Source organism: Molothrus aeneus, chromosome 10, assembly GCF_037042795.1.
Source record: "Molothrus aeneus isolate 106 chromosome 10, BPBGC_Maene_1.0, whole genome shotgun sequence".
Classification (NCBI taxonomy): Eukaryota; Metazoa; Chordata; class Aves; order Passeriformes; family Icteridae; genus Molothrus; species Molothrus aeneus.
In genome coordinates this window covers 19,165,259-19,193,159 of record NC_089655.1, presented here as the reverse complement: position 1 = coordinate 19,193,159, position 27,901 = coordinate 19,165,259, and the positions used below count along the sequence as shown (strand labels likewise).

At 45.4% G+C, this 27,901-nt stretch overlaps 1 protein-coding gene across 1 annotated transcript in view; it reads left to right on the top strand.

Annotated features, from left to right (window-relative positions):
* The first annotated feature begins 18,763 nt into the window (after positions 1-18,763).
* Positions 18,764-27,901, top strand: part of KCNMB2 (potassium calcium-activated channel subfamily M regulatory beta subunit 2) — a 95,605-nt gene continuing 86,467 nt past the window's right edge. Inside the window, exon 1 of the mRNA XM_066556789.1 lies at positions 18,764-19,313. The gene's annotated coding sequence lies outside the window, so the exon portion shown is untranslated. The remainder of the gene's footprint in view (positions 19,314-27,901) is intronic.

The window sequence follows — 27,901 nt, the reverse complement described above, 5'->3', positions numbered from 1 at the left end:
TAAGGTCAGTCAGGATGTTAAATGTAGCCACTGCCTAGTTTGTCATCACATTTTGTAACAGGAACAAGAAAGCCTGATAGACCAGAATCCCCAGAAGAAAAAATATGAAAACCAAGTCAATATTTTAACCAAGATTTATAGAAAATGTACTTCTTTTTATATGCCTTTTCTCAGATACATTTACCCCGTGTAGCTTTAACAGAGATAGAAGTGCTTTTTCTGGGCTCTGTTCAGCTTTTCTCCACATATGTTTATCCTGCTGCTCTTTAAGCCTCTGTGCAGGGCATTTCCTCACCCTAAAACCTGTCCTTCAGACATGAGTAACACCTTGCTGAAGATACTGACAGGACCACCAATTTTAAGCCTCTTGCAGAGAGTTCTCAAAACAAACAGTAAATTTTTGTCACCAGTGCATCACAAATCCAGTGGCTTTCCCTTGAGCTTCCCCTGCTCCAGAGAGTCAGTAATTGGGAACTGGCTTCATGGCCCCAAACATGAATATTGACTTGTTTAAATTACATTATAATGTAATAAAATATTGCTATGCTAGTGCAGGAGAAAGGGTTTGTCTGAGTGGAAGACAGGCTTTGGCAGAAATCAAAATGCAGGTGATGTGCTCAGCAACCTCAGGATGTGATTGTTTATGTCTTTGACAATAAATAATACATCACAGGCACTGAAAAATGGAGCTTCACAAAAGTCTTGTGAAGTAAATCAGCAGCTGTTATCCAGGACAGAGAGGGAGATGGGGCATAAAAAGGTTAAGGAACTTGACCAAAAGGAAACAGCAACCTGTGGCCACATGCAGCTCCTGGGGTGCCCTGGTCTGTGCTGGGAAGCACAAACCCTTTCCCTCCCAATTCCCTTTTAACTTCCAACTGCAAAGAAATGGCCACTAATAATGTATTTGGATACTAAGTTTGTCAGGAGGATGTGAAACCAGGAGATAAATTAGTGGGTTTTATGCTCTTTGATGGATTTACAGAGACTCTCAGAGGCTTTAATTTGGTCAGGCTGGGTTCTGCCATGCCTTATTGTTACATCTATTGGATTTTTGACAAATATAAAGCTCTCCAGTGGGACTGGGGATCTGAAGGGTTTTGGGGTGGAATTAAGAAATATGGTATGATTCTGTGTTTATACCAGGAAGGCTTTTGTTTTATTCTTTTAGGGATTTGGGCAGGAATCGTGCCCTTGTCATTAATTGTTGTCCATTATGACTCAGAACAAACTTACTGTATTGTTTCAACTATTTTGTAGGCATCACAAAATGTTTAGACATTTTATTTGTGTTGAAGTGTGAGATTCTGTCCACCTCTACACAGCTGTGTAAGATTCTAGATCAGGGGTGTATGCTGACAATGCAGAGGTGATCTTGTAGATGTTTAAGTTTACTAATATTTATGGCAGTTTGTTGTGATTTGAAAATACTTTGGGCTGAATTTGGTTAATCCACATAGCCTGGATGCAGTAAAGGCAGGATTTCTCTGCTCTAACTGCCTTGCCTTTTCTTCCTTCCTCCCCTCCATGGATGACATCCTGCTGCCTGCATCTGTAATCTACAGCTCAGTGCAGAGTGGCCACAACCACAGTGGGCATTTCTGCTGAGGTTTGCACTCTCAAGCCAAGAATTTTTTTGTGCTTTTAGGGTAGAGGATGCCAGCATGCCCCTCTGTAGTCAGGACCCAGTGCTGAGGAAATGCTTCAAGTGAAAAGCATCACTATTTTTGCAGTTCTTTCAAAGGAGCCCCTGTGGGAGCTGACATTTGGAGGATTCCCTGCGTGTGGCGAGGTCTGGAGTCAGCCAGGGAAGCCAGGATCCATGGACAGCCTCACAGGGGCTTTGTGAGGAGCTAAAGCTCTTGTTTGTGGGGAGCAGAGCTCTGGAAGGAGCAGCTCTGCAGCTACAGGAGAAGAGCTGGTACAAGGTCAGAGCCTTTAGAAAGGGCAGAGAGAAAACAAACCATGCATGCACTGCCTGTGTGCATTTGCATGCATGTGCATATGCAAGTAGGTCCGTGGGTGTAATTAACTCCTGGTTCCTGGGTGCATTTGGAAAACAAAAGTGTCAAGTTGCAGAATACACCCTCCTCCTTGTGTAAGCATAACTACATTAACCTCAGAAGAGGAAAGAGGAGGGATTTAAAGCACTGCAAAAGGCTGTATTGAGGCTGAATCCCTTGCAAAATCCTCGTGCTAAATCAAACCCGCTTCAGTTAAACAAGCTCATCCACTCCTCCATCATACAAAACTATTCGTTTTTCACTCTCAGTACTGAAAAAAAGGTCAGAAGTATTATCACTGGTTTTAACCTAGCAAAGGTATTTGCTACTGTCCTGAGGCGTGTCTGCCAAGCTTCAGGACCAATGCCATTTTTATGCCTGAAGCTTTGTACATACAAACCTCTGGGGGTGGGGGGGTGGAAATAAACGAGTTATCTGACGGGTTGGCACAGTCTTAACTAGTGCTGAGCAGCTGGAGAATCTGGAAAGCACATCAGACTTGGAGTCTGTGGGGAAAAGAGGAAATTCTGCAGTTTTCAGAGTCGTTCCATAAAAGGAACAAATTAAGGGGAGAGGTGAGCAGGCAGAGCACTTCAAAGATGGGAAGTCTGCAGACAAGAAAGCATGTTGATAAGACCATTAAAAGCCAGCTAGCAGAGTGATTAATGGAACAGAATTGCCTTTTGGTTCTTGGGATGAACAGACAATTGCATCCCAACGGGATCACCAGAAATCTGAGCACAGAAGTCAAGCCATCACTGAAAATCTGCATTTATTCTCACTGCCCTCCCAAACAGCCCTCCTTCCAGCAATCACTGATAAGCTGAACTTCCCAGATCTACTGGAATTTTAGTGGGCAAGGTTCTTGGAAGAGGAAAAAAAAACAGAGAATTGGGGGAATAGGATTGGTGGCATGCAGAGCTTGAAGAAAATATCTTAGGGGTTCATTGAGCAGAAACCTGGATTTGAGGACAGCTCAGGTCCCAGCCCCAGGAATTCCCTGAAGTCCTTGGGAATGCCTGCAATGCAAACCCCATGGCCAGGGTGGGAGGTCACATCTCCCTCAAATGTTTTGTGTCCCTGCTGGGCAGAGTGCTGGAGCTGTGGAGCAGCTTTAAGCTCATAGCCAGGAGCAAATGGAGGGGCTTTCAAGCACCAGAAATACCCAACGGTTAACTCAGCAGTGGCTGAAATAAAAGAAGCGTCATGCATGGAGGAATATTTGGCACGTTTCCAGCTCTTAGCAAATACAAAACCCCATCAGCCTAAAGAAGCATTAGGAGTTTATGATGTGGAAATAACTGGCTGGTGTGTGACGCATTTCCAGCTTATGGTGAGCCATCTATTAGAAGAAAATGTTTTAGACATTCTGGGGCTGGACTCAACCTCCCTGCTACAGGCCAAATGCCATGGACATGAGGCAAGTGTTTCAGAAACAGAATATCCTGCCATGTGCAGAGAGATCAGGGAACATTAGGCATAATTGCTTCTCAGCTGTTTAGTGCTCAGATGAGGTGATGGGGAAAAGTCTTCTGTAATAGCTGAGTTGGGGCAGTTCTGTCTGCTGTGGTGATACCTTTGCTGGCTTCCTCTCACTCTGAGGCACCCAGTGGATGCACAGAAACCTTTTACAGTTTGACCATTTGACTTGAAGAAAGCTCTCAGAGTAAAAGGGGATCTGCAGAAATGGCAAGAGTGACTGAACTGTTCTCAGTGCATTTATTTTAGCAGTAAGAAAAAAAAAAGTGTGGCTTAGTCATGTGCAGCAATCAAGGTCAGCATGACCTTGGGTTTGAGTAGCAGCACTCCATTGTCTCCAGTGGAGTCAGGGAATGCAGAGCATTCCATGGACACCACCTGGTTTTACAAATACCTTCAGAATCAGGAAAAATACTTGCTTTACAAAGGAGCAAACCAAAATACGAGGAAATGCCCCAGAACCCAACAGCACATCCAGCAGTGACAGACTGTGGTTGGTTGCCAGTCTGTCTCTGCAGCTGCATTCTCCTTGGGAGTAAGCTGGAGGAAAGTATCAGTCTGTCACTGACAAAAGAGGGCAATGAATCCTTCATCTCCAGAGCAACTCCAAATGGTATTCACAAGCCCCACAGCAATTTCCTTAACGGGCACTTTCTGAAGAGTGTTCCTCTAGAGAAGTTCCACACTGGAAGAAAATCTCAGGTAGTTTCAGGAGGGCAAGTCTCTTCTTTCCATCACCCTGGGGGTGCAGGAGCTGCCCCAAGGTGTCTGCATCCTTTATGATGGAAGCAGACCCAGCAGTGAACCTCTGACTCTGAAATGCTGGCTTTCATATAGAGAATACAAGAAAATGGGAGCCAAAACTCAACTCAGTCAAGCTGAAAAATGGGCCTGTATCTATTTTTTTTCCTTCTTTTGAACACTAATTTTCTGTCCTCTGGGTCTTTTTAATTCTTCTCTCTGCTATTTTTGTCAAAGACAAGATTTGTCTTTTTTATTTGACACATTCTTTTCAGTTCCTCTGGGAAAAAAAAAGAAAAAAATGTTTAAAAAAGGAAAAAAAAAAAAAGAGAAGCTGTGGATATATCAGCACCAGCCTACAAAGGACTACAGAGAAGATTTCTTTGCTGGAGAAACTCTGTTAGGTGTCACACAGCACCAAAGGAAGGGAGGTTTGGTCCAACCTCTTTACCTTTGGGCAGGCTTATTTTCCCATTTTTAACCCTGTGACATTAACAACCTTCCCAGAAGTAAATGTTCATTCTTCTCTCCTGAAGTACCAGGATTTCTCAAATGCATCTAGGATCTGGACACTCACACTTGTTTCTATTTCAGAAAATACCACCTGGTCACAATGCACTTACTCTTCATGGACTTTATAAAGGAAAATGCCCAGACATTTGCAGGAACAGAGTCCCTTTTGCTTCCTGACTTGAATATCATAGTAAATGTATGGACTTGGCAAGTACCTTCACGCTCAGAAGGCAGGGTCTGTTGCAGGAGGAGTTTTAATCCCAAATCACAGAATGTCTTAAGTTGGAGGGGACCCACAAGGATCATTGAGTCCAACTCCTGGCCCTGCACAGGACACCCCAAGAGCCAAACCCTGTGCTGGAGAGCCTTGTCCAAATGCTCTTGGAGGTCTGGGGTTGTGACCACTTTGGAGCCTGTTCGGTGCCTGACCACCCTCTGGGTGAGGAATGTGTTCCTGATGCTCAGCCTGAACCTGCCCTGACACAGCTCCAGCCATTCCCTTGGATTCTACAGAGGGGGGATCAGTGCCTGCCCCTCCTCTTCCCTCAGGAAGGGGAAGATGAGGAGATGTTTGCTCAGACAAGAACAACTCCTTGACTGGCAACATTGTTGCTTTGCTGCTTCCATTACTCCTCTGAAAATGTGCCAAGAGGTACTTTAGTGGGCAGCATGATGTCTTATCCATGCTTTACATGAGCTAAAGAGACATCTGCTTTGTGCCAGTAGAAGGAGGACATTTCCCCATGAGAATGGTGTCATTCTGCTGAGAAGCATCACCGTGGCACGGAGCTATGGCGTTTTCCAGCAGAAATGAGCAAGCCCAGCTGAAATACCAGGGCAGCCTCATGACCTCATGACCAGCCCAGCCCTGACCTGGCCCTCACGTGGGTGTGATCAGCAGGAGGCCAGAGCTGGGCTAGCACAGCCCTGCAGGGCTAAAAGGAGCTGCTGGCTCTGCAGGAGCTGTGCCTGAGCCCTGTGAGCACTGGGCTGTGAGCAGCACTGCAGCAGAGCAGCAGCCCTGCCCTGCCTGCAGCAATCCCCTCTGCACCTGGGCATGCCACAGCCCTCCCAGGGACGTGCCTGGCTTCAGTGCTGCTCCCCCAGCAAAGCAGCGAGAGCTGGGGTCACCTCCTGAGGGGCTGGGGAGAGAACAGGGAGAAGAGCTGCCCATGCTGGGTTGATGCCTGCCTGCTCCTCCTCCTGCTGCTGCTGTTTCCTGGGAGCTGCGGATCAGAGCAGTTCTATTTTCAGGATTTAGATAAAAGTTTCAGTCACAGGTCATGACTCCCTCAGTTACAAGGGATTCTGACCATTTTTTCCTGCGGGGTGGGAACAAGAGAGCAGCTGCTCTGCTGTGCCTGCCAAGCTCTGTCCTGCCTGGCTGGAGTGCCCAGCTCAGGGAAAGCTGCTTCCTTCATCCAGAGGCCATAAAGATGCTGACACCCACAAAGGTGCACACCAGGGGTATTCATGCATGGTCTCCCAGAGCTGGCCCTCAGAACACATTCCCTGTGCTCCTGGCTGGTGCAGAGTCTCTTCCCTGTGCCCTCCTCAGACACTGCCTTGCAAGGCACAGGATTTCCCAGAATCACTGCAAAAGTGGAGATCTCCTGACAGGAGCAGAGAAACAGAGGGCTGGGAGGAGGCTCTGCCTCACTGAGCCCAATTGCCTGCAGTCACAGGCCATCATTCCACAGGATCCCCTTCATCCAGCAGGGAAGCTGTTATCATAAAACTGGTTTTACCTGGTTTACAGTTTACTTTCTTTACTTCCACCTCTTTGTCAAGAGGACTAATTTAATATCTCATTTTTCTGATGGCTGGAAATCTTCCCAAAATTTCCAGCCTTCTACCTATTTGTTCTTGTGTCAATGCTGTTCTCAAGCAGAAATAGCCCTTCCCACCCTCCAGTGTTAGCCTTCCTCCCAGCTGCATTTGTAGACAGCAATGACATCTCTCAAAGCCACAGAAAGGAAAAGCTGCATTTGCTGCACTTCTCTGCAGCTGTTTCTTGTTTTAATAGACCTTTTCTGAGTTCCTGTGCCAGGACTGACTGCCTGGTGCTCCAGGTAAGATCTCATCAAGCCCTGGAGCAGGGGTGTTCACACTGGATGTCTGATGCATCATCATAGACTCACAAAGTCTCTTGGGGCATGCCAGAACATCTGACTTCACTTTTTTCTCTATCATTTCAAAGGGATAAGCCCCATTTCACAGAAACAGGGCATGTCAGGATTCTCTCAGTGCCCAGCCTTGCCCTTCAGGTGATCACATCCTTCTTCACACTTCCATCTCTCCTGCTGCAGCCTTCAAGTCTACCCAATTTTTTGAATAGTTTTCTGAACCTCCACTATTGTGCTTATCCACCCTAATTTCGTCTCAGCCACAAATTTTGAAGCATTGCCTTTTGTGCCAGGAAAATTAGAATTATTAATGCAATCAATCTCCCCCACCAACCCTAAAGGGACACCAGGGTCACCACTACACCCCAAACTTTTCCAAAATATACTCTCTGTAGTTCTCCAGACATTTCCTGCACAATTCCACTAATCCCTGTTTTCTGCAGTTTGACTAATCTTGTCACCATGTCAAATACACTGTAGAAGTCCAGAGAGATTAGATCTACTGCACTGCTTTGTTAGGAAAATCAATTATCAAATACAATCATCAAATGCACCTGACACAACACTGCTTTGGTAAAGCTTTGCTGCATTTTTTTCTACAAAAAGAAATCCTTTTACCTCCTGAAGCTTTGTATAACTTTGAGGTCAGACAAACCAGCCTTTAGTCACAGAGATCATATTTTTCCTTTAAAAATATACTAAGTGAGGACTACACAAAGGGGTGACAGGAACAGTGACAAAGGGGTGACAGGAACAGTTCCCCATCTGGAGCCAGATTCCATACAAATTGGCTTTAGCAAAGCCACAGCAGAACAGCACCTAACCTCTATTACTGGCCTTTCTACCTTCTGTTAAAAAATGTTTGGGCTTTTTTACATTCTTTAATTCAAAAGAGATTTGAAATCATGCTTTTACAGTGTCAAAGTACAGACTCGTGGGCTCAGGAGTCAAGCAGACCAAGTTCCAGAAAAATAATGTAAGACCTGGATTTCCACAAGACCCGTGGAAACAAAATGCTGAATATTTTCCTACGGCAGTGAGGAAATCTCTTCCCTAAAAGAGGCCCAGAGAATTTGAAAGTGCACAGAAGCAGGTGATTAGAAATGAAAATAAAATTGTGAATATTCCATGTGTTTTGTTTGGGTTTGATCCAAAGACTTCTGGATGGTGCAGGTAATGGGCTATTAGTTGTTCACAGCTTTCTGGCTGGAGATCTAATTTTTAAGCATTTCTATATCCTTTGGTCACTAATGAAAAAGGACCTGGGTTTGGGGACCTGGTGAGCTCCTATGTGCTAAATTTATGTTGCCAAGTTATCCATATTTTCTCTCCCTGTTTCCCCTCCTCCCTTCATCCTACTCACTGAGGATCTCCTTGTTCTTGCCTCAGCCAGGGCAGCTTTTTCACTTTTCTCCCTGAAACCTGATTTTTGTGATGTTCCTCCCCCTCAGGATGACCAGATGTGATTGCAGTGCCAGCTTTCCACAGCTCTGCTCTGTGAGGAAGCCCTAAAGAGATCATCAACCCTTAGATGTGCAGTTTATGTGAAGATGGGTGTCACAGACATGTTTTATGAAAAATCCTTTCCTTAGGATTTTTCCTCCTGAGAAGCTGAAGGCCTCAGGAACAAAATGTAAACAATGGTTATCTGCTGCTGTGGAATGCAACAGGTGCATCTGTGATTGGCCCATGTTGGTTGTTTCTAATTAATGCCCAATCACAGCCCAGCTGGCTTGGACAGAGAGCCCGAGCCACAAGCCTTTGTTATCATTCCTTATTATTCTATTCTTAGCCAGCCTTCTGATGAAATCCTTTGTTCTATTCTTTTAGTATAGTTTTAATATAATATATATAATAAAATAATAAATCAAGCCTTCTGAAACATGGAGTCAGATCCTCATCTCTTCCCTCAACCTGAGACCCCTGCGAACACGGTCACAGATGGGGGCAGAGGAGGGTCGAAGGCCATGAGCTGGAGGGGTTTCAGAGCCAGAAATGCTGTGGGTTTTGCAGGTCATATCACATCTTTATGATCCTTTTTCATGTCCTCATGCCTGAGAAAGAGTCTGTCATTCATTGCTTGCTCCTCCACTGCTCCTTTGCTCAGCACAGCCCTCGGCCAGGGCTCTGCATTCCCTCCTCCCCAGTTTCAGCATCCATTGGGAGCTCTCCAAGCCATGTGCAGCTCTGCAGTAAGGTATTTATACTGACTGTTTGTACTACACACACACAACAAAGATGGTGAGTTAATGAAAATGAGAGCATTTCACTTGAGCTGTTCCAGGACCGTCTTAAAGAGCCTTGCATGGGTAATTTACCTCGTAGTGCTATTAGAAAAAAGTAAAATGGCCAGTGAGTGGAATTAGAAAAGAAAGTAATGAAATTCAAACACGATTATTATCAAAGACAGGCTCTAATAGGATACCAGAGCCCAGTTGGAAGTTCAGAAAAATTTGAACTTAGTGACAAAAAAATCCCCACTTAATTTTCTGTTTCACAAAACAGTTTTATGAACCTAATAAGGAAATTTTAGCAAATCTGATTGTGCAAGGAAAAAACTCTTGTTATAAATAATCAAACTCAGAAATCAGATGCCAGCAAAGGAGAAAATTTCCTTCTCATTTATATTCTTGTCAAACCACTGAAATCAGAAGAGCTTCAGGAAAATTTAAGACTTCCTTTGTAAAACTATATTGCTTGACAATAACAGGGCTCACACATTTAGATGGTTATCCCATCATACTCAAATAATATTGACTGTTATTATTTAATGGACAAAAGATCTCTGGAGAAAAATCCACTATCAGGATTGAAGTTTTTCAAAACAAAATGCAGTTGTATATCTGAAGACAGAAATTAGAGCAGACAGTACTACTTATACAGTAGAGGAAATAACATATATATCATACCAAGTACATAAATGTAGAATCTTGATCCTCTATGTCATTAGAAATAGCTATACTAAAAATTAATGGCATGAAATTTCTTCACATCAGATATTCTAAGGAATATTCTAATAAGTAAATATTGAGAGTCACTGAAATAAAGCACATAAATAGCATCAGGCACACAATGTCTTTTTGTTCAGTGGCTGCACTGCTTTTGACACAATAGAGCAGTCCCTGGAAAAGAATCCTGAAAGGACTGAGCTGGCCAAAGTAATTAACACACACAGTTGTTTTCTCTGCAAGAGAGAGGACAGAAAAAGCACATCTGCTTTTGCACCCAGACCTGTGTTCCTCACTGTGGTGTGTGGGACAGGCATCACCTGCAATCAATCCAGTACCACTGGGCTCCTGCTTGGCTCCACACCAATGCTCCTTCATGCTCTCCTGCATTCAGCCACGCCAAACCCTGCCTGACACTGGCACAGGTGGGAGCCTCTCCATCCTCTGCCCTGGAGCTGCTCTGTGTTTACACAGCAGGAGCTGAGAGATTAATCATGTCACCATTTCTTTGATAGGGATCATTTGGATTCCTTCTGTCTTGAAATCCTATCTTGACAAGCACTGAAGTGTCTCTGACCTCAAATATGAATGCAGCCCCCATTTTGGTTCTGCCCTGAGTTTTCTAACAGAGACAAGAGGGCAGCAGTGAGGATGGCACAAATGTTTCACTAATGCTGCCCACACTGCTGCCCACAAGGGTCCTGCTCTGCCTCCCAAACAGGCCAGTGGCTCCCTTTTGGAGCTGCCTCTCACACAGATATTTCAAATCCTGCAGGCTCTGTGAAGGCAGGAGCTGTCACTGGTGTAGGGCACTGAGCCTCTCATACCCCACAGTCTGGGCAAGTTCCAGTGCTCTCTTTGCTGGGAAAGGCTGTGCCAGGCTCAGGAGGGAAGCCTGGGAAAACAAATCCCCATCACAGGGAGCTTCACACTGCAGAGCCCTCCCTGCCATCCCCAACACCCTGCCAGTGCTCCTTGCTGCACCACACAGTGACCACCCACCCCTGCAAGGACAGAGGGAGCCAGGCCTCCGTACCAGGGAGCATCTTTCCCACTTGACAGGTGCCTGCCACAGTCTGCACAGCTCCAGAGACCTCCCTGCTCACATGGACTCCATTCACATCCCACTAAACCTGACCAGAGCAGAGGTTCTGTATCAGACCAGGAAGGACAGAGGTTCTTTGCTGGTTTGGTGGATTCAGCCAAGTTAGATTTGGGGAGGCATCTGAAGATCTGTTATTCTCCTCTACTCTGCAAACAGCACAAAGAGAGGCTCTCCAGGGAGTGCCCTTTGCTTTCCTGAGGGATTGCATTGGAGCTGCCTCTGGGGCTGAGCCCTGCTCAAGCCCACCAGCCTGGCAGGGGTTAAAGATCCAGCTGGGAATACCAGGAGAGCAAGCAAGAGCCAGTGAGCATCGAGGCAAGAAGGGGGGGAGCTGTTTTAGTCATCTGTGCAAAAATAATAGCAGCTCTGAGGGGAAAAAATCCAGGTAAATAGACATGGTGTGTGAGATAAAGGAGAGCCTGGGGATGTTTGTTCCTGCACGAGCAGATCCATCATGCCTCCCCCAAAGGGTGTTGCATTCCCAGGGACTGGGGTTTTTTACTCATTTACTGCACCAAGAGGCATTTGAAATCTGAGCAAGGAAACCAAGTGAAGAAAAGCATCCTTGCTGCAGTGGCTGTGGGTGGGAGGAGAGGGGATCAGAGGAGTGAGCCAAGGGTTAGAGATGCTGGGTGTGCCTGTGTGTGTGTGTGAGGCACACCAGAGTTCCTTTATCCTCAAACACAGGCAGCAAATGCATCCCAGAGCCTGATCCTGCCACATCCTGGTCACAGTGCAGCTGGACATTATTAGAAGTACAAACTTCCTGGGACTGCTTTTCCAGGTCTCTTCTGTTCCCTCCATTAAAACATCTCTGGTTTCTGGGGTGTGAGGCTCCAGCTGGGAGCTGCTGCAACAGGGGGTTGGGTATTGTTGGTGGAATTCTCATGCAGTGAGGATATGGCCCCTCATCCCAGTAGGGATGAACTCCACAGCTTGTAATGCATCTTCTGTGCCTCTCTCAGAGGCCACATTTCGAGTCAAGGTTACTTCTAAGATTCCAAAAATAGAGCAAGTACAGACACAAAAACTTAAATAATCTTCTTAAAACTTCTCAGAGCAGAGAAAAGGTCAGATTACAGGTGTATCTGTGGACAACTTGTTCCTTTTGTTGTTGTGGTTGTTGTTGTTTTTAAAACTCACAGAAGTGGAGAAATAACGAAACATTACTTCAATATCCACAATGAGTATAAAATCATTTCAAGCAGATGTAAACAAATACCATTAGGTAATTAAAACGAGAGATAACTGACTGGCTAAATTCCTCTGGAGTCCACTTCAGCTTTTGATGATACATTGATATTTTTGCATATGCAGAATTGAAAAATTTGTCAGAGAGGGCGGAAAAGAGAGATCAGTTTTATTAATGAAAAAATGTGTGTTTATGCCAGAGGAGCATCCCTGTAGCTTGTCTTGAAAGCAAAGATTTATCATTTTGCCTATTTCCTCTTGGAAAGCCTCTGCTTGGTTTCCAAATACCATTTTTCCCCAACTAATGTATTCATAAGCACATCCTGTGTCCTCAGCTGCTGTGGTGATGGGGTAGAAGTGGCAGGTTTCTACAGGCACTGTAAGATTTTCTTCATGGGGAAGAAATAACTTTATACAAAACCTACATATATGTGGAGATGTATGTTTAGGACCAAATGTTGTCCTCAGTGGTATAAATCCCAAACACCTCTGCTTCAGTAAGTATAATCAAATCCCTCTGGTCACCCTGCAGGAAAACTGAGAAGAGATTTTGAGCTTTGGTGAATATCTGGTGTTCACAACCATAAATCCTGTGCTGGTAGATTTATGTGCCACTCTAGGCACCTGCTGCAGAATATAGATCAGGAAAATTAAAAAGTGGCATCTTGTGTGAGGTTTCTGCTGTCCCTACAGCAGGCATTTTCTCCAAACAGGCTGGGCTTTAGAATCCAGCCCAGACAATGTCCCTCCTGCTCCCTGGCTGCTGTGAAACTGCCACCAAACCCCTCCTTCTCCCTCCTGCACTCCCACAGCATCCCCCATGAGAGTCTCAGACAAGAGCCCAAGCACATCAGGCATTGTCTCTTCATGGGTGGCTGTGTGTGATCTCAGCACCAAACACCCTGTGCCACGTGGAGGCTTCTTAGGCAGTTTTGCTCTTCTGAATTTAAAGTTCATCAGCAAGAGAGCAACAATATAAACTTAGCAACACTGGATTTCAGTCATCCTGTCTCAGTTCACAGGCTCACAAAGGAATTTACAAAGGCAGAGGGCTATTCTTAGTTTACAAGTGGGGAAACTGAGTCATGGTGCTACACAAAGCCTCTCCACAATCCTGCTCCTGGCCTGGCCCTTTACCTGCCTGCTTCTGTTATTGCTTCACTGAAACCTCCCTCCCTGGGGCATGGCAAAACCCCCTTCCCTCCCCCTTTGCACACTCCATCCACAACTGGATCTTTCCCGCTTGATCTTCCAGTCCTGGAGTGCAGAGCTCAGTACACAGCCCCAAATCATCAAAGAGACCCAAAGAGGCCTCTCACTGATGCAAAGGACCTTTCAAAAGGGAGAGCACAGAAATAGAAGCATGAGCTTCATCAGACAAGTGACTATTCCACCAAAGCAAGGCAGAGGCAGCTGAGTGAAGAATAAAAGGAAGTACAGATTAAAGGAGATACTTGAATCCTGAAGAAAGGAAAGTTCTGCATAGCAGATGATTTGCAGGGGGTGGCAAAAAAGGCAAAGGAATTATCTAGCAATATATTGCTAAAATTGCTGGAGAAGTAATGTTAACACAGGAATAGGAAAGTGTGGACAGAAAAAGCAATCAAGAGCTGGAGAAACAGCCAGGCACTGTGTGTAAAATCAGAGAGCATCTAAGTGGCCAATTTGGCGTTTCTGTGGAAGGTGAATGGCACAATGCTTTATCTGCCACAAAGCAGGGAAATCACAGCAGTGTCGATCGGAGCAGTGCTTCAGGAAATTATTGAACAAGAGAGAAACAAGCTCTGATCATGGCATTCCAGGAGAGGAATAAATCCACAGAATTGCACTCAGGGCTTAGGCCAACCTGCAAATGTCTGAGCACTAATCCATTGCTTAACAAATGGGAAAGCAGCAGGCAGCAATTGCTGCTCAGCAGAACTGCTCAGAGCAGGGAACGATCTCTGCCCAAGAGCCTCACACAATATCAGGCTGAGAAAGCTCTGCTACTGAGAACCAGGCTGAGGAGAGTAAAATTGCTCAAGTGTGAAATCCTGTTGGAATTACTCAACAATCACACTGGAGACTGGCCCCAGCAGCTGGGTGTGCATCCTCAGATACATATTTTACCAGCCTTTAAGCAGGAAACATTCCCTGGGCCCAGCAAGCAGCATTGTGTAAGCAGCCTGTTTTGTTGGATTCTGGTTTGTTGCTGTTCAATCTTCAGTGATTTGCTGAAGAGGATTGGGCACACTGGAAATCATTTTAATTCATCATCTCTACCAAAAGAATTCAATAGTTTACACCACCCAGTGTTGTGAAAGATGATCAGTGAGCCTGGATTTCCCCTCCAGGCAATCACAAAGGATGCCTGACCTGTATCTCTGTGGAAAGCATAACAAAGCCAGTGGTGTGGCCCTGTTTGCACCAGCAGAAGCAGTCTAGAGAGGAAAAAAGGTTTCTTCTGGTATCTTTGCTGATAACTGTCTCAGATATGTTCCAACTCTGCTGCTCCTCAATACCTCAGGACTAGACACTCTTGCAGCATGTGAAAGCTTTGATGTTTCTGAAAATTAGTTCTGCTTTAGGACATATTTGCTCTAGGTAACATCCCAACTGACAAGTATTAAATAATTGGCACATCTAGAAGTGCAGGAAAACTGTAAGCTCTCAAAGATGGAGTGGAAAGTTAGGGAAGGAAGGGTTAACCAGCCTTTATTCTTGCCTCCAACTATTCATGCTCTGCTCCCCATGTGCCCCCCTGAAGGATGAAATGCAGCAGATGTTTGATCCTGATCTATCAGCCTCCATATAAATGAAGGTTGAATTAGTGAAGAAAGAGGCAGAGTAATGTTTGCCAGAGAAGAGCAAGAAGATTTCCAACACCTGGGCAACTGAATGGTGGCAGATGGCAAAAGCTGAAGGCAAAGAGAGGCAGAGATGTGCACCAGCAGCTGGTGCACAAATGGGGAGTAGAGAGGCCTGCACTGAGACTGCACAGGAAGAATTTAATACCAGCAGTTCTGTAAGAATGATAGTGTGAATATACAAAGAGGAGCCTGTGTTTTAATTCAGACAACTATCGTTGAAAGTACCCGATGGATTGTCAGCCGAGGAGATTTTCACAGCAAGAAGCCATCCATTTGCATCAAACACTGTCAGTCTGCAAAACAGCAGCTTCTGGGTCATTTAACCACACTCCAGATGTAGTTATTTTCTCTTAGGCAAGCAGCTCAAAAAGAGCTGTGCAAGAAAAAGGCAGAGCTGGATATAAAGGGGGACAATCAAGCAGCATGTGGAAGTGATTAGCCAGTCACTGTGAGGTAACTCAGTTAAATGAACACTTGGGTGTCCTGGGGTTCTCAGCACCACACTGCAATACTCTGGACAAACACAGGGTTGCATTCACACAGGTGCTGCCTGTTCTGCCACAGGGAAAAGAGGGGAAACCAGGCAGAGCTGTAAATCTGGGGAGTGACAGCTACAAGGTTTCTTGATATTTTTTTCAATTAAACAACAGAGGTGAGATTAATGCTTGTTGCTGAGATAATTGTTAGGAATTTATCTTCCCCCACATTGGACTCATCCTTTTTAGGGAATATCTGCCCTCTGCAAAACTCAGGTCTGAGCTCAGGCTCCACAACACCCAAGAGTATCTAGATGTGCATGGCAGAATTTGGACCTTTCTGGAGGATCCTTTTTCCTGCTAGACTAATTTCAGTGGTACTGTGATTGTACATCCTGAGCACAGCCTGTAACCTGTCGTGCACACCACACCTGCAGCCCTGCCAGGCTAATGCTGCTCTGAACACTGACACTCCACAGAGACATCCAGCGTGGAAGAGTCATCAGCAGATCATCCTGCAATTCCTTTAATACACAACTCACACCAAGAATCTATGGATTAGGGAGGCTGCCTGCTGCTGTTTCAAAAAGACTCAGCAAGTGGGTAGAAGGAATGCTGTCTGATAGGGATGCAACTTCAAAATATACTCATACTGTTCCTGGAGAATTTGTGAGCACAGGAGGAGAAAAGGTTGTTGTGTGTGCAACCTGGAGCTTTAATTGTATCACGTCCTTTCTTTTGTAAGTGGAAATGTGCATTTGTAACTGATAGTTACACTTTCTAATTACATATCTATAAAATTCCTGTTATAATGGGGATGACTCATAATGAAATGATGCATTAGTTGCTCTGTTCATTATATTATTTGGCATACTTCAACATGCAAACTGCAAACCTCCTAAATTGCTCCTGTCCTTCATCCTCCTTGGCCATTTCCTAAGTACTGGTCAGAAACTGACAAAGACATTGTAAATTGTTGCACTCCTTTGCAAGCAAAGGGTTTTCTCAAATAGGGTCCTACTGCTGTACAGCTGAGCAGCAATTTCCTCTCCCACAGAATAGGATTTTCCTGATGGAAGGCAGAGTGAAAGCACACATGAGCCCTCTGCTTCCCTGGACAATCCTACTTTACAGCATTCATACAGAGCAGGAAGACAGAAAATGGGAATACCTGATCAGATCCTCACTCCACTGCTCCCTGTATCCTCTTTCCAGCAGGGAGCAGATTGGTGTGCCAGAAAAACACAACAGCAGAGGAGCCATGGTAAGGACAGGGAGTACAGCAGTCCCACCACTGATGGAGCTGCTGGTGCTGCTCAAGGATTAGAAAAAGCCTGAGGAAAGGGGGAGTATCATGGAATCTCTCCCTAAGACTGACCATGTTAACAGATCAGCCCCAGAAGATGTTTCTGGTCATTCCCTGCCAACACTGCACACCTTGAACAGTTTATTCCCCCTTCAAATCCCACCCAAGGTAAGAACCTCTCCTCTCCACTCAGTCACACAACTCTCACAGGCAGTGTCACCCCCTGACCCCCAAGGTCTGAGTGGCTTTAACTTACTGGGAAGGACTGAGGCCTTTGGGATCTCCCTGGCAGAGAGGTCCATGAAGGAGGGGGAACTGGGGGAGCTTTTTATGAATCTCTCATATTCAGCATACACAGCTGGGAAACTGAGAACATGGGTGGCAACCACCACCTGCTTTAACCTGGCATTGAACATTCTTGTGTCCAAGGCACTGAAATCTCTCACAAGATCATCAGCAAGGTCAGGACTCCTAGACCTGGGTATCTCCAATGAGACTCTTGTGTCTCTTGAACTGCTGTGTCATCCCACCTACAAATCAATGGCACAGGGAGACCCTTACTGGAACAGAAATATATTTCCTGTGACAATGAGAATTTTTTTTCCCATTTCTTTTTCTGCCTTAAGGTGAATGAAGGGCACATGAAAGATGCAAGATAGGTGACACAAAAAAAAATTTCTTTAAATTATTCAGAAAGCAGATATTGTTCAGTCAGCCCTGCTATCAGACAGCATGTAATTGCCCACCTTGAGATTCCTGCCTAAAAAATTCAAAGTCCCCTTTGCTGCCACCAGGTCTGGGAGAAGCTTGATGTGCCAATAATACCCCACTGTAAACTGAGAAACAAAACTGGAGCCTTGAGCCCTCCCTCCAACCCACTGACTGTGTAAGGAGCAGTGGGTGAAGGGGGAAAGGGAGGATGTCCAAGTGCAGGCATGGGGAAGCAAAGAGAGCAAAGGCAGCTCTGCTAGGAGCAGCATTGATTCAGAAACAAACATCAGGCTCGTGGTCCCTCCAGATGTCCCCATCCATGGCTGGCTTGCACCAGCAGCAGGCTTGCTGTCACTCATGGTTTCAGTGAAGGCCAATGCACAAGGAGGAGAGACCAGTGGCCCATGCTATGCACAAACACTGATTTGCTGTTTGGTAAAGCAAATCTGCCATTAGTGCTGTCCTAACCCTTTCCTTCCCAGGGTCTGAGGCAGCCATAGCTGGGGTTTCACTGTGATCTGCTTTCCTCCCTAATCTTTCCCAACACCATTCATTTCTGAGGTGTTTCCTGAATGGTGTTTTCATTTAGAACAAAGGGTTGTGAACCAGGTGGTGCTAGAAAAACAGGCAGGAGTGGAACAAGCAGTGAAAGAACCAACTCTACTTGCTGTGTCCCAGCCTGCCTTGGCTCCAGGGTGTCTCTCCAGTCGTTCAGCCCATGTGTGCCATTGCTGCTGGCAGAGACAACTCTGTGCTGGTGGCTCTTTTGTCCACAAGGGACCATATTGGGATCAGCAACACCAGCGATAGCAGATGTTAACAAACCTTTCTGCATCTTGACCTAGGCTGGTCATTAACTGACCACCAAGAAGAAAGAGGCTCCAAGATCTCCACAGGGCACAAATATCTCTGAGCTGGGATTTGGTGATTAGCACAGCTTTACTGAAAACAGCAGTGTCCTGTAGCATCTCTCACCACCTCTCTTCCAGTGCTGTGCTTTGGTCTCATTTCTCCTGCCCAACATCATCCCAGGTGCTGCTTACTCAGAAGTTTCGATTCTGAGTCTCCACCATCTCCAAACATTATTTTGCCTTTTGAGAAGCGCAGTGCACATCTGTGACTCTGTGCACACAAAGCACAGCACGGTCCCTGCACCCCCCTCGCTCTCTTTGTGCCACAGCTGCCTCGGAGAGTTTTAGGAACTTTCAGCTTCCAATCGCTACTTCCAGTGAGTCCTGCGCCAGCCTCAGCCTGCGGCGGGGGCGGATGCTGCCGGCTCCTCTCGCTGCTCGCAGCAGCCGCCAGAGCTACGGCACCTTCCGTCCCCGGCAGGGATTCTCTCTTTAGTTTCAAAACAATGTGTGAGAGCCTGCTCTGCAGAAACAGTAGCCTCAGTAAGTTTAAGGATGACTGAAGGCTTTTCCTCTCCCGGGGAGGTTTAAGAACTACGGAGGGATGAATGGAGTTAGACCTATCGCTGCTGCGTTCCTAGCAGCCATCCTATTACAGCCCTGAACAAAAGCAGGAATGGCACGTCTAGCCTAGGTTAATAAACGCCACCGAGTGCATGCCTAAAAGCACTACGAAACAGCCTTAAGTCAGCTGGAGAAAACTAATTTCAAGCATGGCTGTCTAGTGTGCCTGTCATTCCTATTATCCCCCCAAACTATTTCAGACATTTTGAGCAGCGAGTGCTAAGCGATGAGTTAGCAGGGGTTGTGACATTAATGGTCCAGAAAGGTTCAAGCACCGGGAGGGAGCGATGACAGCGCTTCACAACCGGTGGCAGTTCGGAGGATTCCGCTGGATCTCCGTTTGTCAATAATTAGGCTTCGCCTCGGAGGAAGATGTGACAGCTCTCGGAGGTAGGATTCGCACGGGGAACAAAGGGAGCTGTTGCTGCTCGGCTCCCGGCAGGTGCGGCGGCAGCGCTGGGCGCGGGTCGCTGCCATGGGGGGACAGCCAGGGGTGGAAATGCTGTGGATAGTCCCGTGTTTTATGGCAGAAACGCCCCGAGGATAAACTGGCTGAAGCCTCGCTGCCTTGCTGAGTGTGCATTCCACGTTGTTCTTCCCGCGGAGTAAAATGCATAGAGGTCATGCAAGAAAACACTTTGCTCCTTTTCTATCCAGCCAGTCCAGGCTGATTCTGAGATGGGGAAGCTGCCCTAAAATGAAAGGGGAAGAGGAAAGCTATGGAGCCTGTAAGATGAGGGAGACGTGCTATTAAACGTGTAAAATGTGTCTGGAGTGCCACCGATGTCATTTGAAAGGGGGAAAGCATTCGCGGGGGAAGGTGGTGGGAGGAATTTTCCGGGTGAGGGACTCCTTGGGTTATAACCTATTGCAAAAGAAGGCGTGATGTGCCCATCCATTTTGCATAATCAAAGCTTTCTCTGCACTGTTGGCATTGTTTTGCTGGACGAGAAATGTAGTTTCAGACAGAAACAGGCACGATTTCCTCCCGTGTCACTGCCAGCCCCCCGACACCCTCCTCCTCCTGAGAAAGCAGCGTGGGGAAGGATGTACACAGCGTTCAGCTGGATGCTGAAAGGGCTGTGAGCAAGGGCTGAGGGGGAGAATGAACACTCACTAGGAGAACAGGGAGGCTTCCCCTGGGAAAACCTTGTTTCTTCCCAGCCAGAAGTCCAAGAGGTGATAGCAAAGTTAGAAGCCTCATGTACTTTATGTTGTGCCAGTTTAGCCTCACTAGACAAGAAAATGTCCAAAAATCAGTCAGGTCTGCGTGGCCAGACAGGGCAGTGGGGTCTGCATGGGGTCCTGGGCAGGGCTGGGTTCCTGTTTTTGTGTGTGTGACCCTCACCAGGATGAGCAGCAGGAACATAATGAATGAAAATCATATTTCCATGCATATGCAGAGCCCTTATCATTCGGTGTGCTTGATCTGAGTGTGATGTTCCCTGGGTTGATGAATTGTTTCAACTTCTTCATTAAAGTTTCATTCCCAAACAACAGAGGGACTTCAGAGTGAGTGGTATTTAGTAACAATAAAATGTTCTGCTTGTGGAAATGCTTCTCACAGGACCCATTAGAAATGCACGTAAAGAAGCTGAGAGTCATATCTTGCAGCAAGAGGTATGGAGTCACTTGCTGTGCTAAATTTTCAAATTAAGGTTATGATACCATTTTAAATCTACTTTAATGTGGATGTCACTAAGGATACTTTACAATACTGTTGCCAAAAACTCACAGCCTCACAGCTTCAAGAATTCTGTTAGATGGGTTGTTTTCATCAAATCTTCACCAGAAAAAGAATTATATATAGCAGGGACTTACCAACTAATTTGAGTTTACTCATCCTAACTAATGTTCTCTTTAAGGAGAACTTCAGTGTGTTATATCGCATTGTAAATAGGTTGTGATATAATTCATTTAAAAACAAAACACCAATGACAATTTAACAACAAAAGTGCTTTCAGTCTAAGTGAATACTGGTTGTGCCAAAAAGAAGCAATATTGGATCAGAAATTGGTAAGAATTCCTTTTAAGAAAGATAAATATTTCCCATTTGATCCAAGCAAGAACTTTTCAGTTAACTGCATTACTTTGCATTGCAAATCTGGGGGGAAATAATTTCAACCTATGTTATGTACTCTACTGAGTACATAAAGATAACAGTGAAAACTTTCTCCCAAAGAAATTGTTGTAGCAGTTTGCAATATGGATCAAAGAGTTATTACACAGAGATATGAGATCTGTGCCAGAAATGAGCAATGCATGCAGAAATCAAGTATATGGTTTTTCTTCTCCATCTCACTTTTGTCCAGAAGCTTAGACAATTTTAGGGGTTTTGTTTTACTGCAGTGCCTCTTTGAGAGAAGGGTCTGAAAGGGGTAAAACCATGAGGAGGTGGGAGACTCTGTCCAACCTGTGCCCAGACTTCTCTGGGAGACTTGGGCAAATCCCTCAGCATCTGGGAAATGGGCAGCGCATCAAGGCCAAGGTGGTAGTGATGCAATGGAAATACAGACAGTGGTGCTCAGGGAATGAGGCTGAACACAGGGCTCCAGATAGGGCAAAATGCAAAGCCAAATTGTGTAGCAGAAGGAGGTCAATGTTTCAGGCATTTTCAAGTGTAAAACATGACACAAGGCAAATCCCGTGATCCAAAGCTAAATCTGCTCTCAAAACTATCTCACAAATATTGGCCACTTAGAAAAACTTCTGCCAGGACCAAATACCCATTCATCTGAGAGTCTGTCAGAAGTGACTCCAAATCTCCCATCATTCCATCAATGGGCAGCAGATAGTGAAGCAAACTACATCAGATTGATTCACTGTGCTGAGGAAGGATTTCCCTGCTCTCTTCAGAAGCTCAATGAGTACTTTTTGCCATGAATCTCACTTGCCCTTTCTGTTATGAATTTCCTGTGGAGGTCATGCAATTTTCTAATTTATTTATTTGATATTATTTAGGGCTTTCTTCAGCAAACAACTTCTTGGCTTCCAGATCTTTTGGGAATGGCAAATGTTTGCAAATTCATACTGTGTTGCTTGGTTCAGTCCTGTGGTGTTCCTTGATTAGCTGACTTGTGCAGAAAAGGAATTGCAAATTTCACAACCAAGTGTTCTGTTTCATACTGGATTTCCATCACACTCAGTCAGGTTTAAAATTCACGTCTTGCAAGTATTCATACCAGCAACACATAAGCACTGAAGTGCTCCCACCAGACAGATGTGAGAGCCAGGTTAAACAGCTTTCAATTTCACATGAATATTCATGAAAAATGTTTGGATTCCTGCATCTCTGCTAAAATGGATAGTGGGCATCATCCATTGTGCACTGCATGGGCCATTCTCTCCCAGCTCTTGCCATGCCCCCATGGGCTCCCCAACTCTCCAGAGTAAGCCCACAGTGCCAGTGCAAACTGTTTGTGCAGCCAATTTAGCAGGAAAAACACCATAATGGAAATTTCTAAATTTTCCACATTATAACCTCTCCTGTTGTGCCTGTCTTGCACATTCTGTGACATGAGGACAGCCAACAGTGAAGCAGTGAGTGCAGGAGAAAACAATGAAACAGGGGAAAAATAAGGGTGGCTGGCAGAAAGAGGGATCAGTGGCACATGGAGCAGGTACAGAGGAGGTAGGAATAGGAACAGCAGCAACACCTAATATACAAGTACAATTTTTAACAGTGAATCTAGTGAATTTGGGTCATTAACCTCAAGGTCTGTGGTCTTACCAGACTCAGCCCATGGCAAGCCCTGGATTCATTGCTCCCAATCCTTCCCTGTGCTCACCAAAATTGCCACCAAGCTAGGGGGGACAGAGTTTACTTTCTGTCATGCAGGGGACTGTTAACATGCCATGGAGATATGGAAGAGTTGTGAAAATGGCAGATGAGAAGAAAACTAACACCTGATATATGGTTTAAAAACAGTCAAAACCAGCTGGGTGAAGAATTTCTGTCAAACGTATTTCCTCACAGACACCAAAAATTTGAGCTGTCAAAACACCAAGCTCTTTTACTCAGAAACAAATCAAGGGGAGAAGGTTATAAAACATGAATATATTTGCCTTTTGAGATTTTTTTGCACTGTTCTTATGTCATATAGGAGGAAACCTCATGTCTCCCACTGAGTGAGTTCTATTGTCCACGTACTTTATATAGAAAGTCTGGTGTGAGCTAAATCAACAGGGTTGCTAGGACTTCATAGAGGCAACCAGCAGTTACACCCCCATCAGATGGCCCCTTTTTACCTTTTCAGTGATTTTAAAGTCCAATGATCCTAGATATCCTTTTTTATTCTAAAAATAGAAGTGGGCCTAAATTGCAAGTGCTGTGAGTCACAGTAGAGTCACTACAGGCAACACATGTGTATTCATATTCTGTCAGGGCACACATAACACCAGACTGATACTGCCTGGGGAGAGCAAGAGAATGAGAGGAATTAGGGGAACTAAAATCTGAGCAAATACAGAGAATCTTTGCTAGGACAAAAATTGACTCAATGTAGTCTGGAATTAAATCCCAACTTGAAATTCCCCCAGATGCTGTTAAAACTTCCATTATGTTTACAGATACTTTTTCTTTCTTAATACAAAGCTATCCTGCTACCCATAAATAATTTCCATCTCTGCTTTTGCCAAATGGGATGCCCCAGCCACTCACAGGTACCCAGCAATTTTGCCTGAATTTGGTGTTCCTCCCACTCTGTGCCACTGCATTGTGCCACTGCCAGAAGGGTTTTGGAGAGCAGAGGAGCCAAAAGAGCATTTGTCCCACTTCCCTTCCACGGGCTCAGAGTGAAGTTTTTGCTTCAGCCCAAAGTGTTTCATCTCTCCAAGGCTGCCACCCTGGTGGGACCCCTCCATGTAGCATTGTCCATTTGTGCCTGTTTAGGTGTGATACCAAAGGAGGGACAAGGTAATTGCCTGCCTTAAAGGAGTGCTGCAGAAAACATCCCATATACTTGGCTAGGTTTTATTCATGGGCAAGCTATTTTCCACCTCAGCAGAGTGGTACTCCTCACTGACAGCCATTAGTTATTTGCAAATTTATTTAGGCATTATAAATGTCAGGCTCCTGGGGGCATAAATAATGTTTCAGAGTAGTAACCTGAAATAAGTCAAACTAGGAAGGGTGAGAAGATGTGGAGTATGGTCCCTTTGGGACCTACTTCCACTTCTAATTAATATCTGGTACTTAAAGCATCACAGCCCATGGTTAAATCAAAGTCAGAGGGAATAAAGGAATATTAAACCCTCCTGGAGACCTGTGTCCAGGTCCTCCTCAGTGCAGCTGCCAAATACACTGACTCCTTGACCTCAGTCAGGAGTCTATGAGCCTTTTTTGGGGAGACAGCTCAGGGAGCCCATCAGCCCCCGGGCTGGAATTGCTCCTTGTTCTCTTGTTGCCTTCCCATTCCCATCTAGCCACCCACTCCTGCACCGTCCAGGCTCTCCTGGCCCTCAGAGCTCATGGAACCTCCTGAAAATTGTCTTGACTCATGAGGGAGCCCACAACAAACTCCAGAGCTGGTGCAGGAGAAGCAGGAGAAGAGCGGAGTCGGGAGCAGGCACAGTCCTGGCACAGCCCTGAATTGCTCTGCCCCCGTGACCTGCAGAAAGAGGCTCCAGCCAGCCACAGGCTGACCACAGCAATGTGTTCAGAGCCCACATTGTGAGGCTGAAGGGCAAAGAAGGACAGCAGTGTGTCTGCACTCACTGCTCTTTGATCCTCAGGGCCCATCTGGTTATTGATGAGCCATTTGTAAGCTTATATGTGGAATTCCAGAGCTGCTGTTGGGCTGATAGGGAAAGAATTGATTCAGCTGTGAAAACCAGGAGATGCTGTTGTGGTTTGGCAAAGTTTACTGCTCTGGAAAATAAGAGTTTTGGAAGGAAAGTCTGAGTGGAAAGCATCACATTAACTAGGACATCTTTTTATTCCTTCAACAAAGAATACATAGTTCAAGGCTTAGGGAGCAATAACCCATGGAGGGAACAAAGGAAGTTCATTTGTAACCATAGCCTTTTATTAACTGGAGAATATGCAAATGAAAGGTCCCCTGACTCTTGAAAACCATTCTCAGTGATGCCTCAGGATATATAAAAAAATGCAGATAAATTCCCCCTTTTTGTTTGATTCCATATAGCAAGCTGATCTGGGTATCACTGCTCTTTAAAAACTTTGCTGCCCTCCTAATTATTAATTGCATGAAACACATATCCCCCCATCTTGCTAAAAGCATCACGGGACAAACTCTGGATATGAAATATCTCAAGAAGTCCAAAGAAAGACCTCTTTTGGTCGAGTGTTAGATGATCCAGTATTTTGTGTGCAGCTGATTTGGAAGGATTTTGTCGCAGGTAAACAAGCTTGGAGAAAAAAAAAATTGCTTTTATCTCTCCTTGCTTTCTGTTTTAGTCATATTTCAAGTGGATTAGTATAATCTTTCCTTGGACAAACTCCACAGCCAGTCTGTTCCATCATTGTTCTAATTTTATGAAAGGAAATGACTGAAAGCAATTAATTAAAAAACTCTTCAGAGATGCATATGTGGATGTGCTTTTTCACTAAAAACTCAAGAAAAACCTCTCTGCATTTTGAAACTATTTATCTGGTGCATTAAGCATGATCAGGAAGTCTTTGATAGGTGCACCTACCTTGATATTTCCCCACATAAATATGCTCATTGTGTAGAGATATCTGCAGTAACAGCTCAGTCAGAGAGGAGCCCCTGTTAAAGCAGGTTTGAGTTTCAGGTGGGTTTTAATTTTCTTTTTTCCTGTGTGATATAGTTGATTGATTTCAAGTGAGGAGTCTTTCCCTGCTGGGACCTGAGCTGTCAAAAGTCATCACTGAACCTGCAAAATTCTGTCATAACACCAGAAGCCCAAACTCTGCTCCAGAACCATCAGAGTTCAGGGAAAATCCCCAGTAATTGACAAGTGAGGTGTTTTTAGCAAAGATGTTCTGCCAGACCGAGCCATTATTTGTGCACACACAGGCACCCACCTGGGGGACAGTGCTAACACAAAGAGTAAACTCCATTGACAGGAGTGAATTCATCATCACCGAGATGACACAAGTGGCTTCACACTAAAACCTTGGACTAGGCTATTCACAAACCCTTCAGATCCATCAAAAAGGCAAATTCCCACGTTGCACAGTGTATTTGATTTCTGTGGAATCAAATAAAACCTCTACATTCCCTTGAATTCAGGGGGAGGGATAAGTCAGAGCCCTTGACCCCAAAGCTGTGCCTGCCCTTAGTGAAACATCTGAGCAGGGAATGCAGAGGAGAGCTGGCATCCAGAGCCAGGTGCAGAGGTGCTCCTGGCAGGGCAGGAAGAAGTTTCCTCTGCAGAGATGCTCCTGCTCTGTGGTGAGTGTTCATCCACAATGCAGCAGCCCTGCTCATCTGCAGGAACACTTCCCAAGCAGTTTAAATATTCTTAGGGAGGCTCCTAGAAGATTTAACATACCCTGCTTCTTTCATCGTGAAAATTTGAAGAAAAGGTATTTTCTGCCCTTCTTTGCTTTTCTCTTAATTCATCCCCTTTTCAGCCTCCATGAAAACATGCTGCTTGTCTACCCTTTCCACCCTCCATTCTCTTGTCTCTATTTAAAACCCTCACATACCACAGCCTGCTGGTCACTAGCCAGGTATCCAGATGGTATTTCTGCACCACATTGATAGGTGCCTTAGAAATAGCAGGGAGAGAAGGGGGGGAAACATCACTGAAGACTTCAGATGCTCTTTTTGATAAATGGCAATTGTAGATCTAATTGGCCAGTCCCATCCTTTTGAGAAGCTGGGGAAGCAACAGCAGTTGCAGTCCCACAGAGCAAACACCCCAGGACACGTCTCTCACTGTCAGGTTTTAGCTTTCCCCTCAGAGCAGTGTCAGACAATGTCCATCTGTCCATCCTTCTTCTGTGAGAGACACCAGGTGCTGTCAGGGCTCCAAGGTTTGTCTCAGAGCCCATCACCCTCCTGCCTCAGCACCACTGCACTGTGTCAACTACTTTTATACAGACAACTGCTTTCCAGAATAGAGAGCAAACACTGCTCACCTTAATTGCATGAGCATCCCTCTGGCAGTAATCAGGCTAATTGCTTCAGTCAGGCCAGCAGGACTTGGCTCTAAATCAACCACCAAAATGATTATAGCATAAGTGCAGGAGTTCCTTTACAACTCCAAGGCCCACTTGTTAAACATTATTTACACCTCAGAAACACTGGTTCTCTCTTCCATTTTATCAGGAGAAAGGCAGAAAGGTGCCAGAAGCACCCGTGGGAGTGGGGGCTGAGCTCACCCTAAATGCAGTGACAGGGGAAACAGGTTTCCTTTCCCTTTGCTGAAATGCCATGAGAAGTGTGCCCAGGGGAGCTCCCAGTTTCATGTCTGGGAATTCCAACATTCCTCCAGGAATGGCACAAAACTGCAGAGCAAGCTGCCAAGAAGGGAACCATCATTACCTGAATCTGCTGTAGCTGCATGTCTGACTTACACCTTAAAGCATGAGATAGCATGTCCTTGATTTAGCTTGCCCAATAAAGTGGATAGATGCTCTCTTTATCTGCAGAAATTTCTGGGGGTTGTCTAAAATCCTATTAAGCAATTGGTGTGTATCTCTGTGGCAAATATTCTAGCATAATAGAGGAGTTCCAGCAGGTTCATTTTGAGCAGTTTGTGCTGGAGGGGACAGGCAGTGAAAATCCCCAGAGCCAGCTGGTACCCTGTGCTGGCCATTCCCAAACCAAGGGAGCTGGGCAAGGACCTGACTGGAGAGGCTTAAAATCCCATTTCCACCAAGAGGTACGTGGGATAGGACCAGCTTTTGAGGGTGAGATCTTCAGCCTGTGTTTTAGAGAACTGTGCCTTTTAAAATGGACATTTTGGCTGTTTCCATAACCCCAGTCTCAGGAAGAGCCCAGGCTGGGCTGTAGTTTTTGGCCTGTCCCCAGTGCAGAGTGTGA